We start from the raw sequence: 26,062 nt of genomic DNA on the forward strand, positions 1-26,062 counted from the left end.
TTTTTTTTTTTTTGAATCGCTGAGCTAATAGGACCAATGATTATATTTTTTGTGGACTTGGGTTGTGAGTTACTTGCTTACATGTCTTTGTTTCCATATACGATTGTCTACATCCATCAAGTGGGCTAGTGTTTTTGAAAAAAAAAAATTTGTATATTTTTGGATGAGGTAAGATTCTTTATTGTTGCGTTCACTATTTTCTTTCCCAATTTTGGACTTTTTTGTGTGGTTTAGTAGTCTTCAGGTGCCAACAGCATTAGTAGCGGAAGTCAGCATGAGGCCTGTGAGCCAGCACACTTTGACAAGTCCTGCAGTGGCACTAGTCTTGCATGTCTGTGGTAACAAGAAGCCCTGAACAAGGAAGGACCAGGGCCACTGTAGGGCCCATGAGCTTCCACTACTCCACAGACTCTGTACTGACTTTAATTAATAATGCTTCTGCCACTTTCAGATCACAGTCAAGCTTGAGCCAGCCATGAGGAGAAAAGAGGGTTGAGGGTACATGGGTCAATGAATATTGCCAGTGCGCCTCTCTCCACACTAATGACTGAAGCTACCCATGAGAAAAACGTTGTCCTTGTCCTCAGCCTGCCCTCTCTTCCTACCAAGTATCATCCACCTTTAATCCAGGGCCCAAAGGAAAATATTAATACTGATCCAGGCCAGGGGGATATTTGGAGAAGGGCTATTTGAAGGAACGTATAGATACAAGAGGGGTTTGAGGGTTAGATAAGGTGGAAAGAGACTAGCTGTGGAGGATGAAAAGGGGGAATGACAGAAAATCAACTGGGGGATGCAGGAGGAGAGGGGATCAGCTGGAGGAATGTGAGAGAAGGGTTGGAGGGGAGGATATGATAGAGATACAGTTTCCAGAATTGAATACAATACTCCAGGTGAGGCCTCACAAAGGACCTGTACAAGGGAATTATCACTTCCCTTTTCTTACTAGATATTCCACTCTCTATGCAGCCTAGCATTCTTCTGGCTTTGGCTAGTGCCATGTTACACTGCTTCGTCGACTTCAGGTCATTAATCACTATAACCCCAAGGTCTCTCTCCTGCTCTGTGCACATCAGCCCTTCCACCCCAATGTATACAGCTCGCTCAGATTGCCACACCCTAGATGCATGACTCTGCATTTCTTGGCATTGAATCCCAGCTGCCATATCTTCGACCACTCTTCCAGCTTCCTTAAATCCTGTCTCATTCTCTGTATTCCTTCTGGCATGTCCACTCTGTTGTAGATGATAGTATCATCTGCCAATAGACAAACTTTACCTTCTAACCCTTCCACAATGTCACTCACAAAGATATTGAACAGAACCGGTCCTAACACCAATCCTGTGGCACTCCACTTAACACCATTCTCTCTTCAGAGTAGGTTCCATTTACTATCACCCATTGTCTTCTATCTGCCAACCAGTTTGTAATCCTTGCCAACACCTTGGAGCTGACTACCAAGCTTCTCATTTTGTTGATGAATCTTCTATGTGGGACTGTATCAAAAGCTTTACTAAAATCCAAGTAAATTACACTGAGCACTCTTCCCTGATCCAGTTCTCTAGTCACCCAATCAAAGAAATCAATTAGATTCATCTGACAGGACCTTCCCCTAGTGAATCCATGCTGCTTCTGATCGAGCAACCCACCGGATTGTAGATAGTTCACTATCCTTTTTTTCAGCAGAGTCTCCATTAATTCTTCCACCACCTGATGCTATCGGCCTGTAGTTTCCAGCCTCTTCTCTGCTCCCACTCTTGTGAAGCGGGACCACCACCGCCCTTCTCCAATCTCTAGGCACTACACCCTTTTCCAGAGATCTACTGAACAGGTCACATAGTGGACCCACCAGCCAATCTCGGAGTTCCCTCAGTATTCTGGGGTGATCCTCATCAGGCCCCATGGCTTTGTCCACTTTAAATTTTCTTAGCGCTTCCCATACATTATCTTCCATAAATGGAGTTTCATCTACTCCACCCCCTTCTACATTCTTGAAAACAAGTGACGGTCCTTCTCCAGGGTCTTCCTTAGTGAACACTGAACTGAAGTATTTAATATTTTTGCTAATTCATCATCTCTTCCACCCATTGATTCTTATCCCCTTTCAATTTCACTATACCACTATGGACTTTTCTCCTTTCTCTGATATATCTGAAAAATGTTTTGTCACCTCGCTTTATCTCCTTGGCAATCTTTTCCTCTGCCTGACTTTTTGCTTTCTTGATCACTTTTTCATCTCCCTCAGTTTCACCAGATAATCCTCCCTGTGTTCTACTTTTTGGGATCCTTTATATTTCTTAAAAGCTATTTTCTTTGCTTTTATTACATCAGCCACCTCCTTTGTGAACCTGATTGGATTCTTATTTCTCTTACTTTTGTTTACTTTTCTCATATAGATTAGTTGCCTTAGTAATTGCTCTTTTTAGTTTGGGCCACTGTTGTTCGACCTCTCCCATTTTCTCCCAGTCTTCAAGTACTGCCTCCAGATATTTCCCCATTTCTACAAAGTCTGTTTTTTTGAAGTTCAAAACTCGGGTCTTTGGGTGATTTCTCCATATCCTATTTGCAATATCAAACCATACTGTTTGATGATCACTGGTTCTGAGATGGGTAACTACCTGGACATTAGAGACATTAGCCCCATTAGTGAGCACTAGATCAAGTATAACTCCCTCCCTCATGGGCTCCATTACCATTTGTTTGAACAGAGCACCTTGCAGGGCATCCACTATCTCTCTACTGTTAGATTCTGCAGAAGGGATTCTCCAGTCCACATCCGGCAGATTAAAGTCACCAACAATCAACACTTCCCCCTTGTTTCCCATCTTTATAATGTTTTTGATCAGAACTCTGTCTAGTTCTTCTGTTTGGCAGACGAAATTTAACGTGGACAAGTGCAAAGTGATGCATATAGGGAAAAATAACCCTTGCTGTAGTTATACAATGTTAGGAGTTACCACCCAGGAAAGGGGCATGGAACGGCTGCCCTGTGAGGAAAGGTTAAAGAAGTTAGGGCTGTTTAGTTTGGCAAAGAGTCGACTGAGGGGGGATATGATAGAAGTCTACAAATTCATGAAAGGAACAAGTTAATATAAATAGGTTATTTACTCTCTCAGATAATAAAAAGACCAGAGGCCACTCCATGAAGTTAGCAAGTAGCTCATTTAAAACAAGTTGAAGAAAATTCTTTTTCACTCAGCACATAGTTAAGCTCTGGAATTCATTGCCAGAAAATATGGTTACAGCATTTAGTGTAACTGAGTTTTAAAAAGGTTTGGATATGTTCCTAGAGGATAAATCCATAAACTGCTATTATGGTAATCAATAAACAATAGTAGCTTGAGATTTATCTAATGTTTGGATTGGCTACTGTTGGAAACAGGATACTGGGCTTGATGCACCCTTGGTCTGACCCATTATGGCATATCTTATGTTCTTATGTACTAGAAATAGATGTAATAAATAATACCTGTATTTTGGCCATTCTGGAAGGCAGGGAGGGCTCCAATGTTATGGCTTCCCTGGTGAGTTTGATTCCTGCCTTTTTGGGAATCGCTTTTGAACCTCCATTGGAAATCGATCAGGTGCACAGGGTTGCTTCACATCTGCTGAAAAATGCTAGGTTTCTCAGGCCTATTGTGACCAAACTACTTAGATCCCCACAGGCTTTATTTATTCTTACTACCACAAGAGGACAAAATACACTTAATTCTGATAGTATGAAGCCATTATTTGTTCCTGATCTTGTGAAACCCACTGCTCAGCATTGGAAAATCTTTATGAGTATGCATCTGCAACTTAAAGATATTGAAGACAAATCTGGAATTAATTATTCCATTCAGATGCACGTCACTCATTATAATACCACTAAAATGTTCATATGATCTCAAAAAATACCTTAATGACATTTTGCTGTCTCCTCGGATGATTACCTGAACCAGATAATCAAGACTGAATTAGACGGAACTGTACTTAGTAGTATCTTTTCTCCATTGTTATTAACAGATATGTGATATTATAGTTGCTCTGTTTCAGTTTATCATAATTTGATATCATCATCAACAATATTGTTCCGGTTGCTCTGACATCATTAATATTTCATCTCCTGTACCATTTCTGGTGCTGCTGATTCTTCTGAAGGATCTGCACATTCGTCTTATGAAAGAATCCCTTGTTTCTTTTCTTTTATATAGGCATTTGCCATATTTGTTTTGAATACATTTCAAATTATGTTACGTTGGGTTAATGAGGCAGCAGTGTTCTCTTGGATCATGAGGCTGTACTGTAGGTTTTGGCCACAGCACCTATATTATCTGTTAGGGAAATATTATCTATTTTTAGTTCTTTACGGGAGGAGTTCTTTATCAATCTGTTTTGCATTGCTATGCTTTTTCCTTAGCAACATATTTTATTATTATGTAATGCAGTTGTCCAGGTCTGGTGATGGGATTTACAGTATATATTTCAGTTTTAAATGGCTGCAAGGTCTGATTTAAAGATCTTATCGCTGAACATGAATGCTCTCAGCCATTATATCAAAAGGAAGAAAGTTTTATGCTACCTTAAATCTCTGCATTCTCATTTATCTTCTGTAGAATCGACCAAATTAAATGAAGATTGGAATGTTAACTTAGTATTTGCTCTGGCATTAAACGAACAAACAAAAAAAAACAAACCCAGAGGTATTTTGATATTGTTTGATAAACATTATAAGTTTAATAGCCATGGAGCAGAGGGTATGGAAGGAAGAAAGCCACCAATTAGAACAAGAGATCTCAAGCTTAGAGCAAGCACATATTACAATACAAACTAATAGATTGCTTCCCTAACTATACAAATTGAAATAATTCAATAATCTACTGAGCAAGTGTGCTGGGAAAGCCATTTTTCTTCAGCAGTCTTGCTACAATTCAGAAAGCAATAAAAGTGGGAAAATGTTAGCACAATCTTTTAAATGTAAGAAAGAGAAAAGGAGAATTCATGCCATTAAATCTGATTCTTCAAAATTGTTGGTTAATGATATTGATATTATTGATCACTTTAAGCAACATTGTACATCTTTACAATCATCAAATGCCTTAATAATGGACAGTTGTTTTCAGATTTTCTGTCTAATCTCCATCATCCTCTGATATCTGAGGATGGCAGAGCCTTGTTGGACTTTCCTATAACACCTATTGAAATTAAAAAAGCTATTTTCTCTTTATGTCTAAGTAAGTCACTGGGCTTGAATGGATTATTATTATTCTTTCAATCAATGCAACAGTCTAGGCTCCTTTCACCACATTTCAATGAAGCTTATATTGTTGTTTTCTCCAAACCTAACAAAGTTCATATGCTTGTCTCTAATTATATGCTTATTTATTTGCTCAGTGTTGACTACAACATTTTTGCTAAACTCCTGGTATTCAGGTTAGAATGAGTTATTGGGAATTTAATTCATCTTGATCAGTCTGGCTTTATTAAGGGAAGGCTGATTACAGATAATGCTCGCCTTTTTCATTACATGATTTCTGTTGCACATAACTTATCTAAACCTCTTGTAGCAAACTCTATCAATGCTGAAGAGGCATTTGATTGGGTCAAATGGGACTGTTTAGTCTATGTGCAACACTGGTTTGGTTCCGTGGACTCATTTGTAAATAGTATAACCTTTTGCATTCTTACCCCTGTTCATGTATTATGATTAATGGCTTGCTATCTGAACAATTTCTTTTGTATGGGGTTGAAGGAAAGGGTTATTATTGTCTTTACTACAAGAGCCTAAAGTTATAAGTATTCCTTTTCATGACACGGAATGTAAATTTTCTTCTTATGTAGATGATATTTTATTATGTGTGCATAATTTTCAAACATCTCTCTATACTATTATAGGGATACATACCTGTTTCTCAAATATTCCAGGTTATAAAGTTAATTGGCATAAATCTGAAATTATGACTCCGAATTCCTTGGGTAAGTGCATTTTGTTGACCAATTATCACTTCCAGTGGTTCTCTGTTGGTCTGAAGTATTTGGGAATCAACTTCTATAATAGCATTGATTTAACTATATTTAAGTATAAGAATCATAGTTATCTTTTATTGCACAACACACACACAATGGTTACTTTTATGTTTAGATTCCATCAAGATAGTCTTACCTTTCAACTTAATTTTATGTTTATGATTCCAATATTTTTTCTTACAGAATTTACTGTAATGTTGACAAAATACTATCCAGATTATTATTGAATAATGTTACTTCTAGAATAGCTCTTAAATAATTGAAACTTCCTAAAGAAAAAGGTGGAGTTAATTTTCCTTAGTTTTACTGCTATCACTAAGCTTTTATTTTACAACAAAGCTTTGTTGGTTGAATGACCAAATGCAGATGGAATATAGACCTATTTGGTGACTGAACAGGCTTAGCCAAAAATGATTACTTAGTAAATACTGGAACACATGATGAACCAACAATATCCCAAAATATCTGTAAAAAATATTATGAGTCGAAAGGTAGTTACTCATAAACAATAAACATCTATCCACTAGACAGCACTGAGTATCATCATCGTATTCCCTTCCCTCTGCCTAAATTCTTTTTTTATATTGAATTTAAGTAAATTGCAATTAAGTTCAAAATTGACTATACACTGTCTATTATCAACTTATAAAAAAAAATTAAATGTTTGGCTTGTGTTCTTTAGTGATATCTCATACATGATGTAGAAATCTGTTTACTTGGCGATATGGCAATCAATCACAAAAATAAAGAATGAAAACCCAATACTGGCCATGTTTCGAGTGTCTTTCTTCCTCAGGGGTATGTATTCCTCTGGAGCCACTGTAAAGGATTGATCTTTAGAAATCTATTTCTCCACTCTGCTGCTGGGTCTAGCATTTCAAAATAGCATCTATCACTGCAGAAATCGTTGGGCTGTTGGCCAACAACGCTAACATAGATTTCTGCAGTGATAGATGCTGATTGTTTTCTATTTGGTATTGGTAGACTGAACAGGCTCAAACATCTTCCCTCTTTCTCTGGGTGGTACCAGGAATGCAAATATCTTCTCATTTTACACATCTTGCTATTCACAGGTCTATTGTGAATTTGAATTGGTTACCAAAACCATGAAATTTCCATGAAAACTTTCAATGTTCTCTTCTTTGTGGGTTAATCCTCTTTTCATGTGGGTAAGAAATGCTTTACTTGGTTATCCTGACAAAATTGTATTTGGTCCCATTGCAGATGGGAAGCTTTTATTCTTTTCAGACCTTATATGCAAATTACAGACATCTCAATTCTTTCATTGGCTATGATTATACCATTGTATTTGAGCTATCTTTCCAGATCTAAGCTTGTTGTTGAGCCTTCCTCAAATTGTCCAGTTATTTCTTCAACTAAACAACAAAGCCATCTGACTTCTGGTTTGTATAAATACCTGAAGGATAATAAATGCCCCTCCTTGAAAAATTATGCTAAACTGACTTGTGTACAGAGAACAATATCTCTTTGGATCATTTCTGGAAATTTTCAAAGCAGATTATCTCTTTCATCCATTATTACTCAATCTATGATTTTTGTTGCACATTTTCTTTATGGGCGCCCTAAAAGTAATTTAAAGCTGATAACCTTGCATAAATGTTGGTCCTGTGATACGATCATTGTGTCACTTTCTCATGTCTTCTTTTATTGTCCTTTAACTCTATCTTACTGGTAGGGTGTATGGAGCGAGATTTGAGATCCACTGAAAATTACTTTAGGACTACAATTAAATTTAACCACTTCTCAAGTGTAAACCATTAGATTTTATTTTTACTAATTATTGCTGTTCAAAATGTTCTCATCAACTAGAAAAATAATTCCAGGTTAAATGTACACTTTCGGTGGAATTCAGTTTGTTTAGTTTATAAATATGGAAAGTTGGCAGATACTAAATACAACAGCTAAATGGATGGAAATGGGGGGACCAGTGGATCACTCGAACATATCCTGTTATGTAGATGTGTTTTCTTCTTACTGACAAGTCAGTTTGGGATGTTCTGTAATACTGTTTATTATATTAAGCTTCTTCCCTCTTTTGCTCGATATTTTATGATTGTTCCTGTAGATATGGGTAACCCCCACCTTGGCCTCCAGCCACCCCTCTACATCAGGAATGTGTCTTCTTCAACAGCACCTCTCTGTTGAGAAAGACACTCCCTTGATTCTTTCTCTGTGGATCTGAAGAGGGGAAAAATTCACAAACCGCACCACTTTGTGAAGAGGTGGTACCTTCTGATTGTGGACAGCAGGCTGACCTTCAGGACTGAACCTGCACTTATGTGGGTACGGGAGTGGGGAGCGTCAAACTTCTTTGACGACTCCTACGCTTCACTGATATCCCTCACTAGGGGCAGGGTCTGTTGAGCCTACTGACTCTGCACTAGCAAGAGGCAACTGATAAGGGGCAAATTTGGGATGCCTTATACTTCAAAACGCTGTTTGCATTTCTGTATCCCAAATATATGATTTCACTTTTTTAAAATTACAACACCGTTGACAAACTTTTGATCATTCTTCTAATTTTTTTACTGTCGTTTTTCATCTTATCTGTAGCACTGTCATGACTACTGTTTTGCAGATTTTCATATAATCTACAAATTATTTTCCTTCCAGCTTTCACAAAATTTCATTGATGTGACAGAGCTTTGGTTATCTTACTCTAATTCTCTCCCCAGTTATATGATCCTGTTGTATTGTAACTTTAAGATCTCTCTGCACTTGTTTATGTTCCGTTCTTTCGTTCACACTCCCTTGTTATATGTAAACCGGCATGATGTGGTTTCTAATCACGAATGCCGGTATAGAAAAACTCTAAATAAATAAATAAATAAATAAATAAGTGTGCCCTGCATTACTAGAGCATGGTCTTGGAAAGGGTCTGGGTGAGGGAGGCCCATGACTTTTACTGGGGTAATGTAAATGGTTGTTAATGTTTTTTAATGTTCTGAATGTGAAAAATATTTAGGGCAGCAGTTACCGGTAAATGGCAAGAGAATCCTATCCATGTTAGTGCACGATAAGATTCTGGATGGAACCTATATTGGGTTTTTACTGTAGGACTCCTTTAAGAGTGGTAGGGAATGTGATGCTGTGTTCAGAGTTTGGCGAGTGGAGATTGGAGGGACCCATCAGAAGGCTGAGTGCATGACGTACCTTTCCTCAAGGAAAGGACCCAGCAGGAACTTTCGCCATCAAGGGAGAAGGCCTGAGGTTTGAATGGTGTTTCTCAAGAGTCTTGAAGGCAGAGAAGAGATTGGAGCTCTCACAGTCAGTGCAAGACCTGAAGGGAGGAGTATCTGAGGTCTCCCAATCCATAGAAGACCTGGGAGGCAAGGAGGTTCACAGCAGTTACCGGTTAAGCTAGGGACAACAGAGAAAATCCCTCACCTAATGGAGAATCCTGGAGTCTGTGATGAGAAAATGTACATTGAGTCAAGGAGTGAGTACCGAGTACTGTGTCTCTCTGGAATCTCCAGATGCTACCTTTTTGATTCTTATTTTTTTTCTTCTACTTCTTTGATAAACTATAATGGTCCCTTTATTCTCTTCCCCTTGTGAGCATGCCTGACACTAAGATTTATTGCCTTTGCAGTACTCTTCTTTCCAGCTGTCCATAGTTCCTCTGCGCCTCCTAAATCTTCTACTCATGACAAGGCTTTCTTAACATAATCATTAATTTTCTTGAAGTGAGGCCTTCTGAAGTCTAGGATATTTGTTCTAGTATTGTTTGGCCCTGGTACCTGGCCTTGGAACCACAGGGTACAGTAATTTCAATATCCCAAACTATCAACTGCCATAACCTTAGTGACATTGTTTCCATTATCTGGCTATGCTGCTCAATATCTCTGTACTAGCCTCTACTTAGCCAGATAAGTTATATCCAGCTAAGTTAAACTTGCTCGTTGGCAGGTATAACTTAACCGCATAACTTATCTGGCTAAGGCTAAATATCGCTACTTAGCCAGATACATTACCCAGCTAAGTAGTGCCGCTCACATCCGCCCCTGCTCGCCCACTTACAAGCCGGTTATGAGATACCTGGATAACTTAATTTTCCAGCTATCAAGCATTCAACGCGCTTTCAATATTGTGCCCAAAGGGTTTTGTTATGGTAGCTTTCAAGTTCCCAGGACAAAAAAAACCTTGAAAACCTTGAAAATAGCTAAATATTACCTGGGTAACTCATTACCCGGGTAAAATTTAGCTGGGCAAAAAGGGGGAGGGCAAGAGATATTCAGGAGGCAGGACTTAGGTTTAGCCAGGTGGCACCAGTTAAGCTTATCTAGATAAGTCTGGTTGAAAAAGATGCTGGCCTAAACTTAGTTGGGTAATTATTGGCTCCCGGCACTGCAGAAATGACTTATTAACTAAAAAGGCATTTCTGCAGACAAGGGAACCCTTCACCTCCAGTCCTCTTGTCCAAAGAAAGAAGTTGACTGCTCCTCTCACCCAAAGCCTCCTCCCTCACTGCCCGATCCCCTTACACAAAAAAAGCTGTCTGCAGTACCCCTGAAGTCCACCTCCATCCACTTCAATTGCTTAAAAGAAAGAATCCATATTTGCTGCAGCTTGAACTACCCATCCCTATCCCCCGCTCTGCTTAACCAAACCCTCCACATGCCCCATGTCCCTCCTGAACCTAAATCCCCACCCTCTAAACCTGTCCAGTACATTACTAAGTATCTCATCTAGGATTAAAGAGAGCACAGGGAAGAAATATCCCAAATAAATAAATAAGAAACTGATTCTGAAGGAAATGGGGAAAGAAGAAGGTTGAGCTCTTCCTTCTCTGCATCCTGTGTCTCTCTATTTTGGAGGGTTAAGGTTAAGCAAGGAAGAGGAAGAGGGTTCATACTGTGGCAAATGTAGATTTTTTTTTTATTTCAAACAATTGAAGGGGATGGAGGCAGACTTGGTGGACAGTGGACAGCTGGGGTTTTTTGGCATGGAGATCAGAAAGCAAGGGAGAGATTCTTGCTGGGACAGCAGACAACTTGTTTTGATGGGCATGGTGATCAGGGAAAGGGAAGCAGCCAACCTTATTTTGATTTATTTTATTTTATTTTGCAATGCAGGGAGAGAGAGGGGAAGGCACCAGGCTTCATGTTGTAGGATTTAAACTTAGTTTTGGGAAAGTCCATTTTCAGTAGGCCAGTGATCATCTAAAGTTATCCGCATAACTATATCTAGGTAATTTTAGCTGCGTATATTCATTGAGAGACATTTCCCACTGAATGTTCTGCTAAAGTTATTTGTTACTTGGATAACTTTGCCATTTGCTAACTTACTGAATATAAATATAACCCTCTCTCTGGTGGAGGGGCTACAGCAAAGTCCCAGGGCTGTCTTTACTCTCAAAGATCACCAAACTTCAGCCTTAAGGACTAGGGTTCTCAGCAGGAAAGAGGCCAAGCTGCACAGTCACTCTCATACTTTGCTCAATATCCACTGTGAGGGGGGTCAGTCAGTACAAAAGGGAACACGAATAAAAGGCTTCAGAGTCCAAAGTTGGTGTTCAAATCCTGAAAAAGGTTTACTTAAGCTTGAAAAATAATATCCAGGCAATAATTCAAAAATCACAAATAAAGGGGGTCATTTATCAAACTGCTATATGAAGTTTTCACATGCAAAAAATGCCTTTATCGCATGCAAAAATGCCTTAATGCATAGTGTGATTGCAAATTAGAAAAAGGGGAGGAGTTTGGGGTGGCCAGGCTTCATGATATGTGAAGCCTTATTGCATGGCTTTAACTAAACCTTTTTCATTTGCATAAAACTGTGTGATAGCTCCTTGAGAGCCAGCCTAGCTATCAAGGCCCTTCTACAACCACTGGGTTGGGGGGGAGGGAAGAGAGAGAGAGAAAGAGAGCAAGCCTTGCCATAATGCCCTCCCACCAGGTAGGTATTATACCCCTATATGAGGCCTACCTAGTCATTTGAGGTGAGGTTTAGGTATTAGTGTAGGGGTTTAGGGGCCACTTTGACATTCAAAGTGAGACATATGAACTGAACAGTGCTCTCTTGTGAAGATTTGATGACCTTCAGAGTGAGGAAACTCACACAAAGATGAGATTTGTGCAATGATCTCTCAACCTAGCTTGATGTTTCCCAGGTAGAGAGTCCATCAAGCTAGGTTGAAACAGAGATCCAGTCCTTCCTTCCAGGGGGAGTCCATCAAGCTAGGTTGAAACAGAGATCCAGTCCTTCCTTCCAGGGGGTCCAAAATATCCAAAAATCTTATCTATCTTCTCCAAAATTATTAATCTCCAAAAACTTCTTCACTTGATTAAACCTCGAGGACTATCAAAAACTCTCCTTTTCATTAAACTCCTCTGAATTGTGATATCCTGGGATGAACTCCTAACTCTCTCTTCTGCAACCTCGCCTTCCTTCTTCTATGTGCCACCAACCCTCTGACTACTGCACACGCTCAGTGGAAATTTATATTCCTGAGACCCATCCCCAAAATTAGGATGTCCCTTTTTTGCTTATCCTGGAGGTTCAGGATAAGCAAAAAGCCTTCAGCAAAAATCCCAAGATCATCAATGGGAAAATATTTGTGCTGGATCTAATCCTTGCTACCTAAACCTTGAACATCCTGCAGCCACACTCTTCAATCTACATCTAGTAAATTTAATCCATTAATCTCCCCTCCCACACTTAACCATAGCTTTCCTTTGTATGCTATCCTTTGGATAGCCTCAGTCATAGCCACGTCTATTTCTTCCTCTTGGGAGGGTGATCTACATATTGGACTATTTAGGTTTCATCAAGACAACCCACAGCATCTCTATTGCTCCTTTCTCACTTTATACTTCAATCACTTTTATTTTGTCCCTTACATAGAGTTACTCTTCCATCTTTTATAGCTATCACGTCCTTTCTGAAAAGAATATATCCTAAGTCATCTCATACTCCTGATTATCAGTGGATCATGATTCTGTAATTGCAAGCACAAGTTCTTCTTCCACCATGGTAGCTTCTAAGTCAAATATTTTAATAGAATACAAGCATTTGGACACATGACTCTTCAAGGTTTTATTTTAATTTTTTTTTTTTTTACCATACTCTCTCGTTTCCTATCTGTTTCTTCCTTTGCAAAATGACTCACCATCACTTCAGCCTCACATTGCATAACTTCCATTATTACATGCAGATGTCATTGAGCTATTATTATTTCTGGATGTTACATGCTGCCTATATCTGTCTGTACATCCAATGTCAACCTAGGAATTATACCAAGTCCCCACCATCTTGACCAATTCTGAACCTACAGTTTTCTAATTCCCATCCAGTATTTTAAATTATCTCCAATTCTGGACGGAAGAGCATAATATTCTCATCCCCATAATAAATAATTCTCAGGGCAATTTTCAAAAGCCAGTTACCTGGATAAATTGGCTACCTGAAAATTACCCACCCATACTGCAGGTAAAAGTACATGCGGTGAGCAACAACACATATTTTTATCCACAGAAAAAGTAGAGAGATTCAGAACTGGCGGTAGGTGGAAGGAGCCAACAAGGCATATATGTACATTTCTAAAACTATGGGGGTCATTTTCCAAAGCAATTTCACGTGAAAAAGGACTTTTCGTGTGCGATCACTAAATGGGGGCGGAGTCGTCCCCGGAAGAGGAGGAGTCGGGGCAGCACCAGGGACAACTCCGCGAAGACATTGCTGATGGAGAAAAGGTAAGGGCCCTTTTCGCCACCAGTTTCGTGCCCAAGAGCACCACCTTTTACGATGGCGCTATTGGGTACGAAAGCCGGCAGCGATCGCACCGCGGAGGTACGATCACTGCCGCTTTCACAGGCCCGCCTCCCCCCCCCCCCCGCTTCGCTACCCCGCCCCCGACCTTAGAAAATCCAGGTCTATGTTGTTTTTCACTGAAAAAGTATCCATAGGAAATGCAGAGACACATTTCTGTGGAAACCTTTTCCCTAGGTAATTTTCAAAGGGAAAGTATACTTGTATTTTCCCTTTGCAAAGGTCATGGGTAAAAGTAATTGAGGACATTGCCCATATACAAATAACTTCAATACAGAATAACTGTGGAGTTAATTTTTAAAGGGGTTCTGCGTAAAAATAGCATATATGCACATAGTAGCATGTACATATGTATATATGATTTTATAAACTTCAAGAGTACATGTGCATTTTAAGTTTCATTCAAACATTGTACCAGGGAAAATGAGTGGTCTAAGAGAAGTTCAGGGTGGAGTTCAGAAGTACACACAGTAGTTGCTATTTTGTAATAGACCTACACGTTTACATTACCAAACTCCTTTGTACACTTTTACACCTGATAACTGACTTGTGCAAGTGAAATCGTATGTTGTCTACAATTTATAGGTGGGAAGTCTGGGTAAATTAATGGGGGTGAAGTGCTGGAGGATATAGGTTAACTGGAGAAGGACGGGATGAACTAGTGGTATCAGCGAACTGATGATGCCAAGTTTGCGTGCAAGTATTTTCAAAATGGTATACGCATATAGTTTATTCAGTACCTGCCTCTGTGTTTAATTCTGGGTGTTTATTCGCTTACAATGCCACAATAATTTTGCATGTAAAATATATGCGTATAGATTTATAAAATGGGTGAAGTTTGTCGTTTCTTGCATTGGAAGTATTGAAAGATATGCGCATGCTTTTGCAGCAGAAATACGAGCTATTTTAAAAACTGTGCAGCTCATGCTTCACAGTTTGTAAAAAACCAGTTTTAATATCCACACATCCATTTCCACACGCAAATGCTGCACAGTGGATAGGATAGGCCCCTTGGTTGCAGTTCTTAAAATTCCTAGGCTCTCTAAATTGCCAAGTTTTTGTCTAAGGTTGGAAAGAAGGTGCTCGGGCCTGCTGGGAGAATATTTGATTTTGCCGCATGGCGGTTTTTGTTCTGTAAATAATTTTTTTGTATATCTTGGAATTTTGCAGCTAGAGGCTAATAATAATAATAATTCTTAATTAAAAGCAAATGTTCATGATATTGGCCATTGGTCCCTGACTTTTAGGGTCAGTGTCTTCCACTGAGATTCCGCTTGCTAGCTGTGCCTTGATATACAGGTTTCTTTTAAGCAGTAAACTGAGGCAGAGAGAAAAATAGGGGACTTGCCCAAGGTCACAGGGAAAAGCAGAGAGTAGCTATGGCCTGACATTGCATGCTTTCTCCAGACTTGTGGTGCAATGTTCAAACTACAAATTACATCTCACCTGGGAAAATCCCCAGTTTTCTGTCTAACAGTACTGACATAAAAAATAAAGCAATGCACACAGGAAGATATGTAACATGATATAATATGGCTTCATTATCAAGGAATTAAAGCTATTAAAAAAAAAAACAAACCCAATATATTTCAGAATTATTTTTATGTGGCATAATTTCTCTTCATTCTCACCACAGCCAACAAGAAGGCAGAAATAGAGACTGTCTTCCTCTGTCTTTACATAAAAATCTGTTCTTTTGGATTGATCCCAGATTTAAAGCTCCCGTCAAACAAATTTGCAAAAGAAGTGCCGAATATCAATATGGAGGGGACTTTCATGGGGTATCACATCTAAACACAGTCTGTCTGTATTTTATCTGAATATATGAGGAAAAGTTAAAATGTGTGCATGCTTTTACAGCAATGTGTTTCTAAGCATTGCACACGCATTCCCTCTCATCTGACAAATCTGCAAGGCACAGAAACTGTGTTCAAGTGGTTTTATTTAGCAATACTTCGAAACAGTGTTTTGTTTTTTTTTTGGGTTTTTTTTTGACTGAATATGTTTGATTGATTTCCCCTTGCCCTCCCCTATCCCCCGCCCTTACCCCAGAGATCCTATTGAAGCGGGAGACTTTTAAGCACAAGAGCCAGCCTCACACGGAAGGTCCTTAGAGGGGGTCAGCAGCACTTCCAGTGGTATTTCCTGTGCAGCAGAGCTCCATACCTAACTGAACAAATCGCTCCACATGGCATGTGGATGGTGTGCCAGGGAATTTTATGATCGCTTGCCAAGTGCAGTTGTCAGGTTCCACTCCACTGCTATGTGTGTGTATGTGCGTGTGGCTGGAGCTTAACTTTCAGACTGCGTGATTACCATTATCCAAACAGGTCCTGCACACTAACTGTTTTGCATCCAGCCAGCGGTGAATTTTATCAGCACCGCTGATGAAATGCTGCAAAGTTTTAATTATCTCGATAACTTTCTTTTATTATTCATTCCTTTTTTTTCCCCCGACAGCGATAACTCAAATTTTAGCTTGTAGGGATGTGCGGCAATATCTGTTATTTTTGATGGAAAGGTTGCTTTCTCACAGACAAATAGGTAAGCATCATGTTGGCAAAAAATAGATTCAGTGTTGCTTTTTAAATGTATGCATCTGCATAATATACATTTTTAAATAGGAGCCTGGGCAGGGCTTTATGCTCCTAGCAGTCTCTTATTTTCCGTATTTCAAAATAATTATGTTTCTGATTCTGAAAATGAACCATGCATTGTTTATTGTGCTCCCTTATTGCTCTTTGTTTAAAAGTTAGCATTTACGAATATCTCCAGCACAAGTTTGAAATCCAAAAGGTATTATTAATATATGTTTGTAGCAAATATTTTCATAAAATTTGTTAACAAATTTAAAATTTGAAACTTTTTTTCCCCCCCCCATAGACATGTAACCTCTAGGTTACTGTCCCTTCTCGGGACCCCAAAGACCACACCTCAAATAGGGCTTAAATTGGTTAAGTCCTCTCCTGATGTTAATACATTTTGAAAATCCAAGATACTCTGTCCGGGGGAAGATTATCTTCCAGGGCCTGAGCGTTGCTTTAATAGAGCATCCCAACAAATTCCTCTTTAATGTCTCTTGTATACAGCACTAATAATCATCACTCTGCAAGCAGTTATTGGTTTCTAACTAAACCTTTACTGAATTGATGATGGAAATGTGGTCTCGGTATTTGCAATCCATTTTATGGCTTCAGATCTTCCAATAAATTTGGGACTTTCAACTTCCAGTTAATGCATTCTGTTACTGATGCCAAATAGTAGAGATGTGAATCGTGTGATCGATCGTCTTAACAATCGATTTCGGCTGGGGGGGGAGGGAATCTTATCGTCGCGGTTTTGTTTTTTAAAATATTGTGTAAATCATAAATCGGGGGAGGGCGGGAAAACTGGCACACTAAAACATCCCTAAAACCCACCCCGACCCTTTAAAATAAATCCCCCACCCTCCCGAACCCCCCCAAAATGCCTTAAATTACCTGGGGTCCAGAGGGAGGGTCCCAGTGTGATCTTTTACTCTCGGGCCTCCGGTGCGTTGTAGAAATGGCGCCGGTGCTACCTTTGCCCTGTCATATGACAGCAGGGCAAAGGTAGCGCCGGCGCCATTTTGGTTTTTTTTGTCCCCCGACGTCAGGAGCGTAGGAGATCGCTCCCGGACCCCCGCTGGACCCCCAGGGACTTTTGGCCAGCTTGGGGGGGCCTCCTGACCCCCACAAGACTTGCCAAAAGTCCAGCGGGGGTCCGGGAACGACCTCCTAAACTCGAATCGTTTTGCCGTACGCCCGAGGCCACCCCGACTCTTCCCGTTCCAGTGCAGACTCCGCCCCGACACCGGCCCGATTTAGCTATCGCACGCGAAAAGGGACTTTCCACATGCGAAAAGTCCCTTTTCGCGTGTGAAAGCTTTTGAAAATGACCCCCTTAGTGACATTGGTAAGGAATTCCAGAGCAGGGAACCTGCCATGGAGAAGACATGTTTTATAATGATGTCTAGTCTTGTGATTGTGACTGTCAGGACTTCATGAAGGAATTTATCGGTAGATCTTAAATAACGCCGGGGCTGGTAAATGTGTAATGATGTGCCCAACCAGATGGACAAAGGGTTATGAATTAAGTTGAAAATTAGGGTTAGAATTTTATATTGAATGTGTGGTTTGATAGGTAACCAATTCAGAATAAGAAGAACAGTAGAGATGTGTTTATTTTTCTTGGCGTTTGTTAAGAGATGAGCTGTGGAATTTTGTATGAGTTGGATTGGAAGTCAACATATAAGGAGTTGCAATAATCTAATCTTGAGAGAATAATGGCTTGGAGTACAATTCTGAAATCCATTGGAAATAGAAGAGGTTTTAAATCTTTTAAAAGATTCAGTTTGTAAAATGAGGTTTTTACTAAATTGGATATGTTATTTGTCATTATATAGCTTAGAGTCAACAATGACGCCTAGGTTTCATGCATGAGTGACAATAGGAATTTGGTGATTATCAAAGGAAAGATGTGAGAGGGAGCCACAGGAGGTGTTGGGGGTGGTTGATAGATGTATCAGTTTAGTTTTTCCAGCATTTAATGTTAATTAATTATGAGAAAGCCAAGATTTTATAGTTTCTAAGTAAAAAGTGATTAATGAAAAGATGTGGTTCCCGGAAGAGGTGTAAGGGATGATTAGTTGAATATCATCTGCATAGATCTTAAAATCTATGTCTAAACCAGACATTATGTGGCATAGTTGGAGAAGATGGATATTAAATAGCCTAGCAGATAAACAGGATTCTTGGGCGACCCCGGTTGTAGTGGTTTACCAGTCAGAGTGATGAAAGTGTAGATTGATTTGTTGGGGGCGTTCAGTTATGAAAGATGCAAACCATCGAAGAATATCTCATAGTTCTATATATTCTAGGCTAGCGAGAAGTAAGTCGTGGTTTAAGGTGTCAATTGCTGTGGTGAGATCAAGAAGAATTATTATGAAGTCAGTGCTGGCATTAAAGCCACGAATAATAGTGTCAAAAACAGTAGTAAAGTTTTGGTGCTATGTCCTTTGTGGAAGCTGTGCTAATTTGGATGTAAGATGTAGTCTGTGATATATTCAGTTAGTTGAGGGAAAATGGTAGATTCAATGACTTTAGCAAGGGTTGGCAGGGAGGCGATTGAATGAAGGTTAGTAAGCTCAAATAGGTTTGTTGTCTTTTTCTTGGATATGGGTCTGACAGATGTTTATTTGTCTGGAAAATTTTTGTATTAAGTGATATATTGATTAGTTGTGCTATAGATGGTGCAATAAAATGTTGGCAGTCTTTTAGTAGTTGACCTGGGCAAGGGTTATAAGGAGAATTAGAGATACCATGAGGGGGTATAAGGAGAAAACGAGATACCATGAGGGGCATCAGTTTCGGAGAAAGTAATCCAAGAACATAAAAGCATGGGAAGGTTTATTTTGGGGACTGGCAGGTGTAGGAATTCTGAGGAAATTTTGAGTACTTTTTCTTAAAAATGATGTGCCATTTTAGTGCATAAGGCATTCGAAGTAATGGAGTGGGAGGAAATTCTTTGCGAAGTTAGCAATTTCACGATACTAAATAATATTTTTGGCTTACCACTGGCCTTTTTGATTTTGTCAGCATAATAAGAATTTTTGGCACAATCAATCTCTTTTTTTGTATTTTTATAACTGTGTAAAATAACTCTCTGGAAGAGAGTTCTACAGCTTGGGGCCTGCTGTTGTGAACATTTGGTCTCTTATTTGCATTAGGTGAGTGTCCCAAGTGGAGGGTACCATTAGGAGACCTTCCTTTTGTGTCTTAGGTCTCTTTGAATTGTAAAGTATTGTAGTGTCACTCCTAATAGGCATGGATCGATATTGATGATGTTAAAAATTAGGGATAACACTTTATAATGAATTCTGGATTGTACAGGTTGCCAGTGCAGGGCTATCAGCGAGGGGGTGATGTGTCGAATTTCCCTGTACCTAGGAGTCTTGTTGATGCATTTTGAAGTAGCTATAGTGGTTTTAGTAGGCTTGCGGGGAGGCCTATTAAAAGGGAGTTTCAATAGTCTGAAAATGTAAGTGTTTGCAAGACAGTTCAAAAATCTTGTATTGTTAACAGGGGCTTTAGTTGATGTAGAATTCTCAACTTGGCTTATCCTGATTTGATTAATTTGCTTATATGTTTTTTCATAGTGAAGTTCTCATCGATCTGTTATTCCTAGGTCTTGTACCTATTCTGATGGTGTAATATTGGTAATTCCTAGGTTTAGGGATGGAGGGTTGAACGTCAAGTTGTCTCTCCTTAGCCAAATAATTTATGTTTTATTTGTTTAGAGTTAGTTTCAGTTGGGAGAGTTTTTGTTGTATTACCCTAATGTATGTTGACAGAGTTGCCATAGTAGGTCCTGTGCTCTTTGCCTGTGCACAGAGCAAAGAGCAAAGATGAGACACTATTTCCTCACTCCTCCTGCCTAGTTACTAGAGATGTGAATCGTGTCCTCGATCGTCTTAACGATCGATTTCGGCTGGGAGGGGGAGGGAATCGTATTGTTGCCGTTTGGGTGTTTAAAGTATCATGAAAATCGTGAGCCGGCACACTAAAACCCCCTAAAACCCACCCCCGACCCTTTAAATTAAATCCCCCACCCTCCCGACCCCCCCCCCCCAATGCCTTAAATTACCTGGGGGTCCAGCGGCGGTCCGGAACGGCAGCGGTCCGGAACGGCCTCCTGCAATTGAATCGTGTTGTCTTCAGCCGGCGCCATTTTTCAAAATGGCGGTGCAAAATGGCGGCGGCCATAGACCAACACGATTCGACTGCAGGAGGTCGTTCCGGACCCCCGCTGGACTTTTGGCAAGTCTTGTGGGGGTCAGGAGGCCCCCCAAGCTGGCCAAAAGTCCCTGGGGGTCCAGCGGGGGTCCGGAAAACGATCTCTTGCCGCGAATCGTTTTCCGTACGGAAAATGGTGCCGGCAGGAGATCGACTGCAGGAGGTCGTTCAGCGGGGGACCTGCAGTCGAATCGTGTTGGTCTATGGCCGCTGCCATTTTGCGCCGCCATTTTGAAAAATGGCGCCGGCTGAAGACAACACGATTCAATTGCAGGAGGCCGTTCTGGACCGCTGCCATTCCGGACCGCCGCTGGACCCCCAGGTAATTTAAGGCATTTGGGGGGGGTTTCGGGAGGGTGGGGGATTTAATTTAAAGGGTCGGGGGGTGGGTTTTAGGGGGTTTTAGTGTGCCGGTTTTCCTGCCCTCCCCCTTCCCCCCGATTTACGATTTTTTTGACGATAAATCGGGCGAATTGGTATTGTATCGTGGCCCTAATGATTTTTGACGATTTAAAATATATCAGACGATATTTTAAATCGTCAAAAAACGATTCACATCCCTACTAGTTACCACCAGCTGCTCACACTCAGTTCCAACAGTCAGCAAGTACATGTCATATTAGGTTTGCAATGAAAGTGTGAAAGGGTTGGTTACAGATAACCTTTCAGTCATTATACAAGTAAGGGGTCCGAAGATCTAGTCTTGTGTGATGATTACTCAAACTTCCCCTTAAGACCACACAAGCTCTACATGTACAGAATATACTGTGTGTAGCAGTTACCTACTGGCCATCTCACGTACAGATCCATGTAAGCAGGAGTTAGGTAAGAGTATGTAGTGTGAAGAAGGCAACAAGAGGCAATAGTGAAGTCCCCAGTTATGAGTTTCTTCTTTAGCTCTGGCTGTCTTCCTTAGTATATACCGAGCATTCTATTGTATGGCCTAGGCCATATGGTCTTACCTGCTAGAGAATTGGCAAGTTGGAATGTGCAATGACATTCTAGCATGAAAGCTCATATGGAGGCCAAATCTTGTACCTAGTCAACCATTAAAAAGCACACAATGAAATGAGCCAGCCAGGAAGTGTACTTATCAAACCAGTGACCACTTTATTAGCGAAGACATGTAGTCCACTGTCTTAGGTTATTACAATCTTCAAGGACAAGATAGCAAATAGTAGAAACCATTGTAAATTTCATTAATATCACATTATGTGTACACCTCTCTCTCTCTATCCCTAGCTTGCCATCCTCCTCCCTCTGTCCTCACCTGCCTATACCCTTCCCCCTCCCACCTCCTCTTATCCCTTCCCTCCTGCCTCTCTCATCTCCTATCCCTACTATTACTTCTCCTTCCCCTAGCACTCCTGTGCCCATCCTCTCAAGTCCTCTGCTCCCTCCTCCCCACGCTTCTACTTTCCTCTCTCCCCACGCTCCATTCTCCTCACCCCTCCTCACCACAGACAACACTCTTCCACACTCCTCCATCAACACCACTCCTCCACTCACAGCATTCCCCCTCACCTCCACACTCCTGCACCACCACTCTTCCTCACACCTCCACACTCTTGCACCACTACTCCTTCACTCCTCCTCACATCTCCACTTCTCCACTACTACTCCTCCACACCAAAAGACAGACAGACAAACAAAAACTTTCACTCCAACAAAGACAAAAGACCAAGGCAAAGGGAAACAGATGGCAACAGAAAACAAGACAACTCACTCAGTAATCACTCTTAAGAACCTCCAATTAGCCACTAACACCTACCTACCTACCTCCTCTCTCCAAACTCCTGACACACCCTCAAAGAGGCAGCTGCAGGAAGCCTGTATATTTAAACTGGAAAAAATAACGCATTACGCACTATTTTACGCTATGCGTGTAAAATTATGAGGTACATGATGAAGGAACGTGCAGCACGGCGATGCAATGTGCGATACGCTGACGCAACGCCACATGCGGTATTTAAATATGCGATATGGCAAGCTGCAGATTTCCTAACCACACCCCTTTTTTTATCATGGGTGCTATATCTGCAATATTTATAGCAATTTGATAAATCTAGGACTTAGATTTTGAGTGCTGAAAGTATTTCTTTGGGGACAGAAAAATACAGTACCTGAATGTAATCTGCTCAGAAGTGCCAAAAAGCAGAATATAAGCCAAATAAATAACACCACCACATGAAAGGGAAGTAACATATCACAATTGTAAGCACCTCATTCCCTTCGTATGCACGTGATATGAGATGTGCTCATGCACATTTTAAATGTTAGGAGTTCCTGATAATTACTGTCCTTTATCTTATGGTTGTATGCTACATGCGTGGCCTATCCTGTCTTTGGCAAATGATATTGATTCCCAACCTGCCCTCACTGGGGAACTACCTTCTTCTGCTCCCCTCCCCCCCCCCCCCCCCCCCCATTCATCACATTTCCATCTCTAGCTACTCAGCATCTCTCTCTCTCCCTCAAGCAATGATGCAGCTCCCTCCATAATGGGCAGTTATCATTCTGGAAGTGTCCTTTTTTGACCAGCAGGAGTGATTGAAAAGTCACCTGCTGGCATGGTTGCCAAACTTTGACTAATGCCATCTAGCAGTGCTTCACTAAATATCAAATGTTTTGCCTTATTGTATAGCACATTATTTTTAGCATGTAACAAAAGACATTTACGACGCACGTTAAGCTTTTAACTTTGATAAAATGAGGAAAATAGAAAAAAACTGAAAGGTGCAGCTGCAAAGGTTAAAAGTGTTCAACAGGCTTGGACATTGTTTAAAAATACAATCCTAGAGGTGCAGTCCATATGTATTCCACACATTAAGAAAGGTGGAAGGAAGACAAAACGATTACCATCATGGTTAAAAAGTGAGGTGAAAGAGGCTATTTTAGCCAAAAAAAAATCCTTAAAAAATTGAAAGAAGGATCCATCTGAAGAAAATAGGATAAAACATAAGCATTGTCAAGTTAAGTGTAAAACATTGATAAGACATGTGAAGAGAGAATTTGAAATGAAGCTGGCCATAGAGGCAAAATAATAAAAACATTTTTAAATATATCCAAAGCAAGAAACCTGTGAGGGAATCAGTTAGACCATTAGATGACCAAGGGGTTTAAAGGGGCTCTTAGGGAAGATAAGGCCATTGCAGAAAAACTAAATGAATTCCTTCCGTGTTTACTAATGAGGATGTTGGGGAGATACCATTTCTGGAGATGATTTTCAGGGGTGATGAGTCAGATGAACTGAACGAAATCACTGTGAACCTGGAAGATGTAGTAGGCCAGATTGACAAACTAAAGAGTAGCAAATCACCTGGACTGGATGGTATGCATCCTAGGGTACTGAAGGAACTAAAAATTGAAATTTCTGATCTATTAGTTAAAATGTGTAACCTATCATTAAAATTATCCATTGTACCTGAAGACTGGAGGGTGGCCAATGTAACCCCAATATTTAAAAAAGGCTCCAGGGGCGATCCAGGTAACTATAGACCAGTGAGCCTAACTTCAATGCAGGGAAAAATAGTGGAAACTATTCTCAAGATCAAAATCGTAGAGCATATAGAAAGACATGATTTAATGGAACACAGTCAACACGGATTTACCCAAGGGAAGTCTTGCATAACAAATCTGCTTCATTTTTTTGAAGGGGTTAATAAACATGTGGATAAAGGTGAACCAGTAGATATAGTGTATTTGGATTTTCAGAAGGCATTTCAGAAAGTCCCTCATGAGAGGCTTCTACGAAAACTAAAAAGTCATGGGATAGGAGGCGATGTCCTTTCGTGGATTACAAACTGGTTAAAAGACAGGAAACAGAGAGTAGGATTAAATGGTCAATTTTCTCAGTGGAAAAGGGTACGGTGGAGTGCCTCAGGGATCTGTACTTGGACCGGTGCTGATCTGGAAAGAAATAAGACGAGTGAGGTTATCAAATTTGCGGATGATACAAAATTATTCAGAGTAGTTAAATCACAAGCAGACTGTGATACATTACAGGAAGACCATGCAAGACTGGAAGATTGGGCATTCAAATGGCAGATGAAATTGAATGTGGACAAGTGCAAGGTGTTACATATAGGGAAAATAATCCTTGCTGTAGTTACATGATGTTAGGTTCTATATTAGGAGCTACCACCCAGGAAAAAGATCTAGGCATCATAGTGGATAATACTTTAAAATTGTCGGCTCAGTGTGCTGCAGCAGTCAAAAAAGCAAACAGAATGTTAGGAATTATTAGGAAGGGAATGGTTAATAAAACGGAAAATGTCATAATGCCTCTATATCGCTCCATGGTGAGACCACACCTTGAATACTGTATACAATTCTGGTCGCCACATCTCAAAAAAGATATAGTTGCGATGGAGAAGGTACAGAGAAGGGCAACCAAAATGATAAAGAGGATGGAACAGCTCTCTTATGAGGAAAATCTGAAGAGGTTAGAGCTGTTCAGCTTGGAGAAGAGACGGCTGAGGGGGGATATGATAGAGGACTTTAAGATCATGACAGGTCTTGAATGAGTAGATGTGACTCAGCTATTTACACTTTCGAATAATAGAAGGACTAGGGGGCATTCCATGAAGTTAGCAAGTAGCACATTTAAGACTAATTGGAGAAAATTATTTTTCACTCAACGCATAATAAAGCTCTGGAATTTGTTGCCAGAGGATGTGGTTAGTGCAGTTAGTGTAGCTGGGTTCAAAAAAGGTTTGGATTGGAGGAGAAGTCCATTAACGGCTATTAATCAAGTTTATTTAGGGAATAGCCACTGCTATTAATTGCATCAGTAGCATGGGATCTTCTTAGTGTTTGGATAATTGCCAGGTTCTTGTGGCCTGGTTTGGCCTCTGTTGGAAACAGGATGCTGAGCTTGATGGACCCTTGGTCTGACCCAGCATGGAAATTTCTTATGTTCTTATAGGCCTCAAAATGTTTCTTTTGGCCCCAATTTAAACTAATTGTTGAGGAGTGCTAGGAGAGCAGTCCCACTTATCAAGAGATGTGTGTTCTTGGGCTATAGCTCGACCACAGAGGAACTCCGGAGAGGTGCCGCGGTAGGTGAGGCATGCCCGAGCATGGGCTGGACAGGAGCGAGGCTGGACTGAAGACTGAAGATACTGACCCTCCTCTGGACCTGCAAGCTTCGGAAGACCAACAACGCAATAATGATCTTATGAACAGTCCTCCGACCAGTCCATGCCCTTTTGGACCTGCCGCAGGGTATGGCAAGAAGCGGCAGGCCGGATGGAGGTCAGGGCAGCGGAGATTCAGACGAGACTCAGGGACGAGGTTCTTGGATGCACAGACGTAGACTCAGGTACAGACAAAGACTCAGGAACAAGGTACTTGGCTTTCAGAAGACTCAGGAACAAGGTACAAGGCTTGCATCATGAAGCGCCCTACTCAGCCCGCCCGTGGGGCTGGTCTTGGACCATGACATGACTTGC

This window comes from Rhinatrema bivittatum, chromosome 5 (assembly GCF_901001135.1).
Source record: "Rhinatrema bivittatum chromosome 5, aRhiBiv1.1, whole genome shotgun sequence".
NCBI lineage: Eukaryota > Metazoa > Chordata > Amphibia > Gymnophiona > Rhinatrematidae > Rhinatrema > Rhinatrema bivittatum.